Source organism: Tupaia chinensis, unplaced genomic scaffold (genome assembly GCF_000334495.1).
Source record: "Tupaia chinensis unplaced genomic scaffold, TupChi_1.0 Scaffold000097_1, whole genome shotgun sequence".
Taxonomy (NCBI): Eukaryota; Metazoa; Chordata; class Mammalia; order Scandentia; family Tupaiidae; genus Tupaia; species Tupaia belangeri.
The window spans coordinates 4415806-4431299 of NW_006159559.1; the positions used below are offsets into that span (position 1 = coordinate 4415806).

General features: G+C 36.6%; 1 pseudogene; it reads left to right on the forward strand.

Moving 5' to 3' along the window:
- The first annotated feature begins 1489 nt into the window (after window positions 1-1489).
- LOC102479648 (immediate early response 3-interacting protein 1 pseudogene) lies at window positions 1490-1738 on the forward strand (annotated as a pseudogene).
- The last annotated feature ends 13756 nt before the right edge of the window (window positions 1739-15494 follow it).

Genomic DNA, 15494 nt, shown 5'->3' on the forward strand with positions numbered 1-15494 from the left:
TCACAAAGATGTGAAGGGGCCATGGTCAGTCGAATTAGTGCCATGGGAAGAAAAGGAAATGTCCTCTTGTATAGAAAGTAAAATAAAGCTCATTTTAAAAAATATTTATTTCATTTAACAATTATTATTATTATTATTTAATTTGCTATAGGGCACATATGCCCACTAGAGAGAGACAGAGAGAGGAAAGAGAGGGACAGTAAAGAAGCAAGACGCCAGGTCTGGTACTTAAACTGTGGTCAGTCATGTGGGATTCCAGCACCTCAACCACCATGCCACCTGCTGGCCCCATGCCTTTGTATTTTTTTAATTGTTTTTATTTAAATTTATTTGCATTCATTTACTATACATCATTACAGCAAACAAAATGAGATTTCCCATCCAGGATACATTGTGTATTGGCTCAATCAACCACAACGATATATGTGTTATCATCAGCAAATTTAAGTGCCAACTCTACTACATAAAACGGCTGTATCTGTGAAAGGCAATGTCTTTAAGTTCACCATTTTTACATAGATAGCTGGATAACTCACCACATTTTTACATTTACCAGTGAATAGCTGTAGTCAAAGGGTAAAAGTTATAAGATGGGGGTAAATCAGGTAATATAAACAAGACAGAATGAATAATAAGCATTGGTTTACAAAAAGTTTTCTATCCCAGAACGTAGGCAAGATGGGATTCAGAGACACTGTAACAAGGCCAGAGACTGAATATAAACTGAGGATTTTAGCCGAAAACTGTAACTAAATGCAAACAGTAGCCAATACCTCAGAGATTTGCAAACTTCAGTTGAGGCAACTGCTGCCCCATCTCTGGGGATCCTTTAAGTAGATTAGTTTAGCAGCAATGAAAGTAAAATGACTCAAATATGGGTGGAGTTTTTAAAAAATAAAGAGCTAACAATCAATCTTAGATGGTATGTAGAAAACTGGGAACATGTTAGCCCTTGGAAAACGATGATCATTTTGCTATACCAAAAGTTGTTAAATTTGTGGTGATTGCTGGACGTGGAACAGAGTGGGCGTGGAGAGGTGAAAAATAAGAATTAAAATGATGTTTGCATCCAGTGCTCACATCCTAGAAGAAAATTAAGTTTTCTAAACTGAATCTTGATACACTATTAATTATCACAGAAGCGCTTTACCAACTTTCTGAGTTATCCACCCACACAGTTATTCACTGTGTGAAAATACTGTAGCAGAAGCTATGGTGCCCAGACACTCACGGTATATTAACATGTTCTCAGTGTACTTACATCTCTCTGCTTCCAAGAACTGACATATTTCACAGGAATTACATGTTCTTCTTTTCAAACCTATTCTGGTCACATCTCTTAAAAATTTGTTTGTGAATATGTATTGATATATATAAGTGAATGTTTCAATTAAATTATATTTAAATAACAAAAAAACAAAAACAGTATTATATTAAAAAGCAAATTGAGGGGAGGACTCGGTTCCTTGTCCAGCAGCCGCGGGAGGCCATGGCCTTCACTCTGTACTCGCTGCTGCAGGTGGCCCTGCTCTGCGTCGAGGCCGTCGCGGTGCTAAGTGAGGAATGCCTTCTCAAGAGCTTTGGCTAAGGAACAGAGTAGGGGATTGGTAGATTTGAAGAAGAGCCAGGAATTAAATCTCAGCTAATGAAACTTATTCGATCTGTAAGAACTGTGATGAGAGTTCTATTGATAATAGTAAATTCAGTTTCAATTGTATTACTTTTATTATTTGGGTGAAGATTCATGGGAGAAATGGAGATTCAAGAGAAGAGATGTCAGCAGAAGTTATTACTTCCTTCATTATTGGCATATTCATATCATAGCAGGGCGACATTGCACTTGACAGAACTGTAAAGCTGACAATAAAAGCAGAGTTTCTATTTATCTGACTTTTTAAATGTGGCACTTGTAATTTCATTACAAAAGGTCAGATCATCAGTGGCAATAACTCTCCGAGACTGGAATACATTTGATCATTGACTGTTAATAATAGTTTATGCTGTGTTAAAGATTGTTAAAAGGGTACAGGACTGTTTTTTTGTTTGTTTGTTTGTTTCCAGATATATTTTTCTATCTTTTCTCAGGGATGAATTCTTTTTTTCAAAATCTTGAAGTTCCCTGTGACTTAGATATAATGTAATGTGGCTTCCCCTCCAGTAAAATTTAAAAGATTTGAAAAAATTACATATAAAATGATAAATAAGGGGCCAGCCTATGACCTGGGGGTTAAGGTGGCCAGATTCCACATGGCCAACTGCATGGTTAGAGCCCTGGACCCAGCAGCTTGGAGAGACACACTATATGTGTGACCAGAATCCCAAAAGGAGAGAGAAATGGAAAAGAAAGGATTGTGGTATGACCATGCCCCATAAGGAGAGAGGTGTTTTCTTATTTTCTCTCTCTTTCTCTCTCTCCAGCAAGCACATACACAGTTGGGGGCAATTTTTTTTTTTAAATAAAAGGAAATTTGGATAATTTTACTTTGAACTTTGGTTATTATGTCTATATATTGTTTCTGCTGTGAAGAATTCAAATTTATAGATACTCTTGAGAAGTACTCTCTGATTTCTATAATTCTAAGTTTATAAGTCAGTCACATGATTGTGTTTTAAGTTTTCTCAAGCTGAATGATGAAACCAGATCAGTATCTACATAAAAAATAAAAAACCTGCCCCTTTCATAATGATAAATCTTTTTTTTTTTTTGAGAGATTTTCACTATAGGGCGTGTGTGCTCGCCAGACAGACAGAGAGAGACATAGAGACAGAAAGCGAGAAATCACCCCCCAGGGGGGATGGTCACGCCGCAATCCCTTCTCCTCCATTCTCCTCTCGGGATCTTGGGCACGCACGCACACGCGCCCAGCGTGAGTTTTAAGCCACCGGGTCTGGGACACGAACCGCGGTCGACTACGTGGGAGTCCAGCGACATAGCCATTACGCTAACTGCTGGTTCCCGATAAATCATTTTTTAAAATCAACGTAAATATTAGCCTATAAGAACAACCCTAAGCAGTGACAAACTGTACTACTTAAGAAGATCGCTTATTGTGAAGTATTTACTATCCCCAAATTATCACGTATTTCCATTGCCTGGTGAAGTAGCAAATCGAGGAGTATGATTCTTCTACATTCTTATAGAATGTGGACATTCTGCAAGCACATCCCACTTTAGATAAGTTGATTTTTATTTTCTTTTGTTCTTATGTCTTAAGACCATCTTGTATGGTTATTTGCTCATCCATAACACAGTTTTAAGCAGAGAGGTTAAAATTATGTAAATGACTTTCATGGAAATGATCAGTTATAATATTTTAAAGGGGTAGAAATTGATATCTTTGTTTGTAGGAGGGTATTGGTAAATAAAGTTGAATTTAAAAAAAAATGACATGAGGGTAAGCCCCATAGCTTAGTGGTTAAGGGAACTAAATCCCACATGCTGACCACAGTTCGAATCCCAACCCAACTTCTTGAAAAACAAGTTTGGGCATATGTGTATGCATGCCCCAAATTCTGACAGGATGGAAAAATAAAAAAGAAGAGATGTGGCATGAACATGCCTGACTGGAGAGTATGTTCTCTCTGTCTCTGGTGAGCGTAAGAATCCTCTGGCAAATTAAAAAGACCAAAAAATCTGACTTGAATGCTTTGACATGATAACTTACAATGCTTCCATCAAACTAGATGTGAGCAAAACAAATGAAAAAAAGTACATCTATAGAATGATTTGTCAAATTATGATACTTTCCAAGTTCTTTTATGAAAAAGAAACTGTAAGTTGAGGATGATGCATTGTGAGGGTTTTCTTTTCTTTTTTTATTGTAGTAAAATACACATTACATAAAATTTATCATTTTGACCATTTTAAACTGTACAATTCAATAAATGTATTCACAATATTATCCAAACATTACCAATATCTAGTTCCAGAACTTTTTGTATAAATTCAAATGGAAAACTCGTATCCATTAAGTAGTCATGCCTTATTCCATTTCTCTTCCAATCTCTACCAGCTACTAATGTTTTTTGTCACTATTGATTTGCTAATTCTGGGAATTAAAGTAAATGGAATCATAAAATATGAGGCCTTCTTTCACTTTGCATAATGCTTTATGCAAAGCAATCCCAACAGGGTCGTCGTGTGACAACTCACGCCCCAAGTTCTTGCTGGCCAGAACTACAGACATGCAAACATACACACAGCATATTTACTAGTAATAGCTCCCTTCAGTTTGGGCACACCTGTGAGAACCTTAATTTCTCCCTCATTCTTGAAGAACAGTTGTGTCAGGTACAGAAATATTGATGAATAGTTTTGGACTTTTCTTTCATCACTTTAATTACATGACCCCACCGTCTTCTGGTCTCCTTGATTTCTTTTAAGAAATAATCTATTAATCTATATTATTTTATTTATATAAAGTTCAAGAATAAACACAATTAATATATGCAAAAAAAATGACAACATTAGCTAGTTTAGTTGTGTTTGGGGTGAGTACTGACCAGGTATGAACCGTAAGAATTCTTGTGGGGTGCAGTAAATGTTCTATTTCATTTTATTTTATGTTTTATTTTATTTTATTTTTGCTAGAGGGTGTGTACACTCCCCAAAAGAAACAGAGACACAATGACAAAGGAAGGAGGAGAAAGCAGTCCCCCAAAAGGGCATGTATACACACATACCGAGTCCTGTGGGGGTCCAGGATTCAAATCAAACAGTTGGCCATGTGGGATATAGCTTCCTTAACCACTAGAACAGTCCTCAATTTTATCTCTCAATCTTGATGGTGGTAGTTTATCAATACCCCTGTAAAAACTTACTAAGCTTTATAATAAAGATATAACTATTTTACGTATGTATACCTCAACATCAAATTTTGTGAAAAACATAATCAATTTTTTCTTAAAATATGAATAAAAAATCCTTCTTTATTTCTTCCTATAGCTGTATATTATCTAAAATAAAAGACTTTAAATATTCTTTTTGTTTGGATATTTATTACTAAAGCATAAAAAAGTACAGTACTAAAAACATATTATGTTTCATTTCCTTACCTGGTAATTAATTCATTTCTACCTCTTTTGCTAAACTAAATGAATAATTCAATGTTTATGCTACATTATATAAAACTATGATGTACCAACTATTCAGAAAATAAACTGCAGGCCTCACAGTAGCACAATATTCTGCAATGCTGGGAACCAGATGGAAAATCAGAATTTGGTCCCCACCCTATGATGGAAACTAAATGACTAAAGGATATAGAAACACGGTAAATGGTTGTGAATACCAGATATAGAGTGGGAAAAGGGTGGGTGAAAGAATAGAGTCTGAGGAAAAGCATTGAGGAGAAAAATAGAGAGGCATAGCATTAATGGGACAAAGAAATGGGGTATTATCTGTTGAAGATAACTTTATAGTATAGATAACTGGACTGGAGCGAAATGCACATCTGTTGGAATATTCACTTTACAAGCTAAATAATGTGATTGAATGTGTAGAAAGAACTTAAAATAAAAAATTTAAAAAAAGAAGAATTTGGTTTCTGGGTCAGCTTGTCCATATCAGGTACACATGAGTGTGCCCATGAGCCTAGCTGACTGGGAAAGGCATGGAGGGAGATCATGGCACAGGACCCTGTTGAGGGCACTAATGCTTCTCTCTCTGTCTCTCTCTTATGAAATAAAAAAAATGAATAAAAAAGAAATGAACATCATTAAAGTAGTATGCAGTTAGACTAGCAGCTAAATGTTATATTTTTCGGATGAGAAAATGAATTAATACTTTCCAAAGCCACTAATTAATGAGTCAGCCTGGAGAGGTACGATCCTGTCTTTCCACCTTCTGTGTGGGGTTAGCCATGGAATTGGTAAATGCTCAAGTACTATTTCCTAATTCTGTTCTAATTATTGAAGTTTATCTAGATGATTTTGACGTTAACCTGAAATTCCAGGCTTTCAATTTTATTAAGAAAATTCGAGAAATATTTTAAATGATTACTTTTCCTTTTAGAAATAAAGTATTTTGATGTCTTTTTCAGGAATAAAGCAATGCTATAACAAAGTATGAAGAATATAGTACATAGATCAGAAAGTCTTAAGTTTAAATTCTGACCTGTTTATATTGTATGACACTACGTAACTTACGTTCTAGGAATAACAGTTCCTTTAGCTATATGATGTAAATAATATGTAACTTTTAGGGATTTTATAAAATAACATGCCAAAGTTTTTGTTTTTGTTTTTGTTTTTGAGAGGTTTTTGCTATAGGGTGCGTGCGCTCGCCAGACAGACAGAGAGAAACACAGAGACAGAAAGTGAGAAATCACTCCCAAGGGGGGATGGCCACGCTGCAATCCCTTCTCCACTCTCCTCTCAGGATCTTGGGCACACACACACACGCGTCCGGCCTGAGTTTAAGCCACTGGGTCCGGGACGTGAACCGTGGTGAGTCCAGCGACATAGCCATTACGCTAACTGCTGGTCCCCCATGCCAAAGTATTTAACACAGTGTTGCTAATAAACAGCATCTTATAAATATCAGCCAAATATGAATCTGACTTTAGTAGATAAAAGATCATGCTCCACAACCTTTTCTAAAGAATTATTTATTTATTTAATTCCATATATTATTATTATTTTTTAATTTGACCAGAAAGAGACAGAGAGAGAAAGAAAGGGAAAATGAGAAATCAAGCCACCAGATCTAGGACTCGAACCACAGTCTGCCATGTGGGAATCCAACACCTTTAAAAACCATGCTACCTGCCAGTCCCACTCCATATCCTTTAAGATCACATTGTGCAAACAAGGAAAGACTTGGAAACCAGTAACTCCAAAACAACCTAATATGAGTTAGCTTATGAATACCTTCATACTGGGTCCATCTTTATTCAGTCAGGAGACCAACCATCCAATCTTCTGCTTAAGAAATATGTACTCAAACAAAGGTAATTAAAGATGTATGTTTTTACTAATGTTAGAATTCTAGGGAGTTTGGTAAACCACACAGAGCATTGCTTTTGTCTGGAAAGACAAATCTAGACTGCCACTTTCCAGTATGCAAAGTCCATCTCAAATCCTGTACTTGTATCTTTTTTTTTTCCCATACGTGTTTAAGAAAACATAAACCAAGAAGAGAGAGACAGAGTTTTTTCCATATCTGAAGCAGTTCTGACTGAGATCACAAGCCTGATGGTCAGGGAGGCAGGAGCTTCTAGTGGAAGGATGAGCAAGTCAGAGGGAGCAAGTACAGAGGTCTGGAGGTGGAAAGCAGCATGCCATGGTCTCATACACATTCAGTATTGGTACGTCACAAAGTTCAGGTGAGGAACATTGAGAGATGCAACAGGAAAGGGATGAGATCCAGCCCTTGGAGGTTATCTACACTTTTGAAAGGTTTTAGACTTTATCTTATAGGCAATAAGGATGTAGTGAACAATGGTAAGCAAACTAGTTATATAAGCAGATATGTATTTTATAATGACAAGTTTTCCAAGAGGGCCTGGGAAGAGAGGGCAATGAAGACAAGAATAATGGTTATTACAATCATCCAGGTTGAAAACTTTGAGGATCTGAGCAATGGTTAACATTCTTAAGGTTGCAAAGCTAGTGATTTTCAGATCTAGAGTTCATATCCAGTTCTTATACATTTCATGGTCAAAGATATTTCAACTCACTGTGAAGATTTCCAGGATCAATCAGCATCACTAAAGAACCAACCAAGGTGGACTCAACAAGAAGAGGGAAGGGTAGGGAAAATTAGTGATTAAAGCATCCCAGACTCCTGCAAACATGGAAAGCATTTTTGTCTTCTTCATTTACATCATTTTATTACAAATTGATCAGTTGCTATTTTCTATTAAGTGTATTCAAGGAATACCAAGTCATATGTTCACAAAGAAAAATGGTCATTTTAGGTTCTGTAACACAAGAATATTACTTTAGCAGACCTAAAGGAAATGGAGGCAGTATTTACAGGGATCCAGGTCTTTGCCTCCATTGTATTGACTCCTCCATAATTAAGACAGTTTAGTATAAACCCCAAAGTCTCAGTGTCTTACAAACACAAAATTTTGTTTTCTCATTCCTGTTTTTTTTTTAAATCTACATTATTCATGTTCTATATAGTTCTCGCTCCAGGATCCATTCTTATTTTCTTTCTTTCTTTCTTTCTTTCTTTCTTTATTTTATTTTATTTTTTTTGCTCTAGGACACATTCTGAATGAGCTGCTTCTATCTGGACATAACTGACTTTTTCAAAATTTATTTTTATTATTCTTAATATTTTTTAAACATTTTGATTGCTATAAATCATTTGGGATGTAAAGAGAATTTACCCAATATGAAAATACATCTCAGACCAGTCTAGTTGAGACTATTATACATGTTATCAACAAGTAATAAACCATTTCTGTGTTTCATGAATGTCTTACCTCTCTATTTTTTCTCCCTCATTTCCTTCTCTATACTGTTCCCTTCTCCCACCCTCCTTCCACACTGTCTCCAGGATCCAGAACTATTTTCACTTCTTTTATGTCCTCCAATCTTTCAAACTCTACCATAGAATGTGGGCAGTTGTTATATATTAAGTGGAGACATACAATATCTTTCTTTCATAGCCTGGCTTACTTTGCTTAGCAGTAAATTTTCCATATTTAAGTACTTTTTAGCGAATGCTAGAGTCTTGTTGTTTGTTATGGCTGAAGAGTATTCTATAGCATATATGTGCCACACTTTTTCAGTCTATTCATCTGATCATGGACATTTGGGTCAGTTCCATGTCTTAGCAATTGTGAATAATGCTGAAAAAAATAAACATTGATATGCAAGCACATTTCCACTTGAGCATTCCCCTGTCCTTTGGGTAGATATCCAGGAATGGGATTGCTGGATCATATGGTAGTTCTATCGATTGTCTTTGAGGAACCTCCATATTGTTTTCCACAGTGGCTGGACCAATTTACATTACCATCAACAGTGTTGGAGAGTTCCCTTTTCACCACAACGCGTCAACACTTTTCATTTTATGTATTTTTTAATCTTCACCATTTGGACTGAGGTTAGGTGGTATTTCATTATGGTATTAATCTACATCTCCCTTATAATGAGGGATGTTGAGCATTTCCTCATATGCTTTTTGGCTGTACATATGTCTTCTTTAGAGAGATTTCTGTTCAGCTCATTTTCCCATCTTTTAACTGGGTTAATCATTTTTTATCAAGTAAGCTGATTGAGTTCTCTGTATATTCTAGTTATCAATTACTTATCTGAGGCATAGTTTACAAAATATTCTACCATTCTAAGGGTGTCAGTTCACACTAGTCACTGAGGACATAGTGATTTTTAAGCAGAGGGCGATGAGACTTGACTCTTCAAACTTCTCCCAAATAGTACACATTAATTCATTTTAAATGGTATTTGCCAAAGGTGGTCACATGGGTATGTCTGATATCCAAGGGACAAGGAAGATGCGCCTCCTGCAGGGACAAGTCTAGTAGGGAGAGTGTCATAATATACTGGAAACAAAGAGTTTCAATATTCAGATTAATCAGAAATGTTGAAAGTCAGGCTGATCTGGATATTTTGAGATACTCTAAAGTGGACAAAGAATCAACTGGGCTGTCAGAAAAGTCATGATAGATTTTTCTGTTTTTCTATGCAGAAATGCATCCTGAGTTTTCCAATGACCCAATATTCCCCTGAGAGATTGGATGAAATTATTGTAAATGAAGAGATATCTCACAGAGAAGCTTGTTTAAATAACATTTCAGAAACAAAACAGCAAATTGGTCAAACATAAAGACATTAGAGTCAGAAGGCTAGTTTTCAATTTTATTTCTATTGGGACCAGCAGTTGGCATAATGGCTATGTCACTAGACTCCCATGTAGTCTACTGTGGTTTGCATCCCAGACCCGTTGCCTTAAACTCATGCTGGGTGCAAGTGCATGCATGCCCAAGATCCCAAGAGGAGAATGGAGGAGAAAGGATTGCAGCATGGTCATTCTCCGTGCATGCGTGTTCTTCCCCCGGGGTGGGGGGGGGAGAGGATGGTGATTTCTTGCTTTTTGTCTCTCTTTCTCTCTCTGTCTTTCTGGCAAGCACATACAGCCTACAGCAAAAACCTCTACAAAAAAATAATAATTCTATCACTTTCAAGCTATGTAACCACCAGAAATTTAGGCAAATTGCGTGTTTTTCACCTGTAAAATGAGTTTTTTTTTTTTAAAGGTAGGAACTTCTTCACATTAACCTTCTGAGTACTATAAGATCTAGAAAGCAGTCCTCTATTTGGTACCCCAGAATGAGAACAGGTAACAAAGTTGCTGACCCAGGTTCACTGGTAGTAATGGGGTAGCCATCTCCCAGCCTCTTCTCTAGGTTTAGCAGGGGCTGTCTACCGTGGTACTCACTCTGGTGAGCACATCATGGAAGCTCTTTGGGCAGAGGAATTCAGTGAAGCGAAAGTGGCACTTGCTAACAAACAGATAGGACTTGCTGTTGAACCTGTGAAACTTATCCTAGGTACTCCAGGAATAAACAGGGTGGCCATGGATACATTTTGGATGAACACATGGTGGTCCACTTTTTTTTTTTTTTAAGTATTTCTGCCATAGGTTTGGTGCTCACTGGAGAGAGACAGAGAGACAGAAAGAGGGAAAGTGAGAAATCACCCCTCAAGGGGAGTTAGCCATGTTCCATCCCTTATTCTTCATTCTCCTCCTGGGATTTTCAGTATACATGTACAAGCACCTGGCATGTTTTTCAAGCTGCCAGTTTAATGGTTATCATCTCAATGAGAAAGTTTGTCATGGTCCTGAAAATTTAGAGTCCTTAGTGCGATGAAAACATTGCAATCTACCAAAATGTTCATGTGAAATAATTTAAACTATTTTTACTTTCTATTGCATTATTTGGGAAGGATGATGCCTGCCCCAAAAGGCACTGTTGAACTGATAATCAGTTGAAAGTAGAGGAAATCCTCATGTTAAAAACAACTGGATCCCCAAGTCAATGAAGCCACCAGCAGGCATTTCTTGGAAAGGCATCTGAAGAACAGGTGCCCTATCATGGCCCAGCTGACCAGGCCCATTGAGGTCAGAACACTTTGTGACCTGGAAAGACAAGTTTGGAAAGGCTTATCTTCTTAGTTTGGAGGTTACATCCCTAATGATATTCCCTCTGAGCTCACTGTCCTGACAAGATCATCATGGATTTATCCTTCTCCCTTTCAGCCGTTTCCTGGACATTCTCTGATAGACTTCCCTTCTCATTTCCTTTCCTTCACTAGCTGACCAATAGAGCTTCTTGGCCCTTTAACAGAAATCCTGCATGGAAATTCCAAACTACCTCTCTTGAATTCTGACTACCAAAATCTCTCGGTCTTGCTACAATTAACCTTTCAGGTGGTAGCAACCTTTGAATATGACTGCATAGAATAGCCTGTCTGTTTTCTATAAGACTCTCCAGTTTTATCCTGTCCCATTGATAGAATTCTACCTAGATGATAGACTCTGAAATGATACATTTTCAGTATAAGCATTTTTTCAGTTTATTTACTTATTACACAACAGAAGGAAATACACATGCACACACATACACACACACACACACACACACACACACATAGTCAGCACTAACAGTCTTCACTCTGTAATCCCTCCAGCTTCAGCCAGCCAGGATCACAAGTGCACACATGTGTAGTTGGTATGCACAGGGAGAATTGAGTTGCAAATCCAGGACCTTCCATGTGGCTTCAGCAATGCAGGGCACTGTGTTGCTGCTGCACCATAGCAATGGGCCATTTCTGGTGTATAAGTCAGGACATTTAGCATGAATACAACAAATGTGAAAGAATATCATGCTGGTAACATCTCTCAGATGCCAGACTGGGTGGTTCTCAGTGTTATCAGTTTATATGAATATATAGAACACCGGAGGTTAATAATCAGAATTATTCTATTTTACTGGCTTGTTTATATGACATTGTGTAACTTACATTCTAGGAATCTCAGTTCCTTTAGTTATAATTAATTGGCCTGAATTAATTGTGTTTTTAAAGCATGTGTCCCTGAAAGACCTTAGGCTCTAGTAAATGTATTGGGTCTTCGGAAAAGTCATGACACATTTTGCATAGAAAAACATAGAAAAATATGTCATGACTTTCCAGATGACCTAATACAAACACTGAGAGGCTATTATGTAAGATAGTCATTAGTTCTTTATGAGGTAGTAAATAGTACATTAGGCCTCCTGTCATGATCAAGTTTCAATGGGATGATATAGTGCATATATTGCTTATAATATATAATATGCAATCATATTTATTTGTACTAATTTAAAAGAGTTTGACCATACATCTTGTTTAATTAAAATATGTAAATCAAAAGCATCAGCTGACTTTATTAATGCCCTTTACACTACCATTAAAGTCTAATTTACTTGGTTATTATCCTAGAACAATAAATCCTAAAACCTAAACAGATATTTTTGTTCAACTAATTGATTTATAAATAGGAAACTTCACTGGGCTTTAATGAGTAAAATATGTCACTTAGAAGAACTATTCCAAAGAATAGAAGAAGCCTGATGCAAGGATGTCATAATTATATTTGTGGTTTGCTATAAGTAAAATACCTGCATTAAAGGATACACACTTTCATTTTGAATTACACTATTTTTAAAGAGATTTGTGATATAGGGTGCATGTGCTCCCCAGAGATACAGAGACAGAGAGGCAGAAAGTGAGAAATTGCCCTCTAGGCAGAATGGCCATGCTGTACTCACTTCTCCTCCATTCTCTTCTTGGGATCTTGGGCATGCTTGCACCAGGAGTTTCAAATTGCTGGGTATGGGACTCAAACTTTGGTCAGCCATGAGGGAGTTCAGCAATATAACCATTAAGTCATCTGCTGGTCTGTGGAACTAGACTTTTATTTATTTACTATTTTCAGGTTTTGCCATAAAGCTTGTGCACTTGTGGAAAGAGACAGTAGAGAGGGAAAGTGAGAAATCACCCTTCCTGGGAGTTGGCCATGCCACAATACCTTCTCCTCCACTTTCCACCTGGGATTTTTAGTACACATACACACACACACACACACACACACACACACACACACAGGCACCTGTTGTAATTTGTAAGCAGCTAGGTCCAGGACTTAAACTGTGGTTGGCCCTGTGGGAGTCCAGCACTTTAACTACCACACCACTTGCTGGTTCCAGGAATTAAACATTAGACGTATGAGTGACTGACGATGTGCTACCCAACAGATCTTTCCCTTAAAAAAGCACTAGTTATTATTTCCATGGGTATCCTTGCCTATTTGATCACAATATGGGAAAAAGTTAATGATATTTCTTACTGAGAATCTCTATAATCTATCAGCTTGAAATACATTCAGTGCAACAGTGCTTTTAGCACCCAGTGAAATCAAAGGAAGCAGTTATGGTCAAGGTAAAAAAGGCCTTCTTGACAATCTCAGGAAAATACATTTAGACTTTTCTACTTTAAAGATTATTTTAAAATTTACTAGTTCTGGTAAAGCAAGGAGAAAAGAAAAATGCATCTCATTCACAAAAATAAACTCAAGCTATGAAGATAATTAAAATGTAGCCATTGAGATCCAGATATTGCTGCTCAGAGCAGCACAAGGCTGGAAATCATATGGCAACACAGGTTCAGAACCCTGGGTCAGCCTGGAGACAAAGTAGGCACTTGTGGGGCTGCCCAGAATACTGAGGAGCTGGAGGACTGGGAAAGAGGATCATGGTACAATGGAACCCTGTCAAGGCTACTTCTCTCTTTCAATTTCTCTCACCCTCATGTATTTGTGCACACATACTTTATTACAAAAATATAGTCACTCATTTAGAAAATATGTAACAAGTGTCTACCACATGTGTTGTAATTTATTAAGGAATCAAAAGGAATTATAATCTAGCTGAAGGAGTAGGAAAAAACTAGGAAAAGAATCTGAACTGCTCCTTACATTTTTTTCCCTGCAATTAAAATCATTTTTCTTTTTGTCATAATCAATTGAGGAATACATCTGTCATGCATTTTAATGACACTATGGCTTCTTTATTCATCAAAAACAATACTTTATGATGTAGTATAGATAAGTAATCACTAACAGAAGTAAAGAATGAATATGACATATGGAAAAACTAAAACCTCTCGTATACTAGATATTCTAGTATTTTATCTCTCTTATTCTCCAGAGCAAGGAAGTGACTTAACTAACACAAGTACTATGGATCTGTCTTTGAGCAATAGACTAGCTTATTTGATGGTTGATTTTTCTCGATGTTCATTTACCCTGTTAGAATTTTCTTTGTAAAATGCTTTAATCTCTGAATTTCTAACAAGATAACTGGAAATTTTATTCTCTAATATAGAGAATAAATTTGATTTTAAATAATACATGAGAAAGTATGGTAAAAAATAAATAAACATTTTATATCCCATGTCTCATATGAGGTTAAAACAAAATCTTCATGCTAAGTGACATTTTAGAGAGTTTGATTCATCTTACTGTCAATAGATGCTTCTAATTAAGATGTTAAGCCTAAAAGGGCATTTTATCAATAACTGTAAATTGCACAGTATTCATGCTTTCTGGTCTCTTGAAAAAGTGCTTAGCCATTTATTTTATTTTTTCTTCTCTTCTTCCCTTCTTTTTGTCATTAAATTAAAAATGAATGTGATTATCATACTCTCCAACTAAACTCTTTTTCTTTAAAAATATATTCCTGTTTAGTTTTTTGTTCTTGTATTAATTAAAATATTTTGAAGTGATAATTGTAATGGAAAGCATATCTTAGGCTAATTTCTTAAAGAGGGAGGAGACTCGGGACCAATAGGTAGCATGATGGTTAAGGTGCTAGACTCCCACATGTCCGACCATGGTTCAGTGGCTTGAAGTGCATGTGTGCCCCAAATCTTGAGAGGAGTTTGAAGAAGGGATTGCAATGTGGCCATTGTCTCTGGGAGTTGAGTAGTCACTTTCCTTCTCTCTGGCTCTTTCTGGCAAGTGCATATACCCTATGGGAAAAATAATAATAAATTTATTAAATTGAAGGCAAAAAGAGATGCATAGTGACAGACATTACCAAATCCAGGAGGTTCATAGTGACAAAAAGATATTCTTTTCACTATCCATGACCTTTGCCACTTATGGCCCCAATGACACCCTTCCCAATACATTCCTTCATCCTGTGATCCTGTTCTTGGGAAATCTACTTTAGCATTTGAGCATCTATTATCACTTAATAGCATTGGTCAGGTAAGTAGTGAGCTAACCTGGTAATGTAGCAGTCATTGTTTTCATGAAAAGGACACATATTTCAAAGCATAGATACAAAACTTCACTTTACAAATGTAAGGGTTTGTTAGGATGCTGAAACTAGTGTGTGTGGAGGTAAAGGATATGTGTTTGTGTAACTAAGAAAAGTATGGCTAAGATGAATATGTTTTTCTCCAAAAATGAA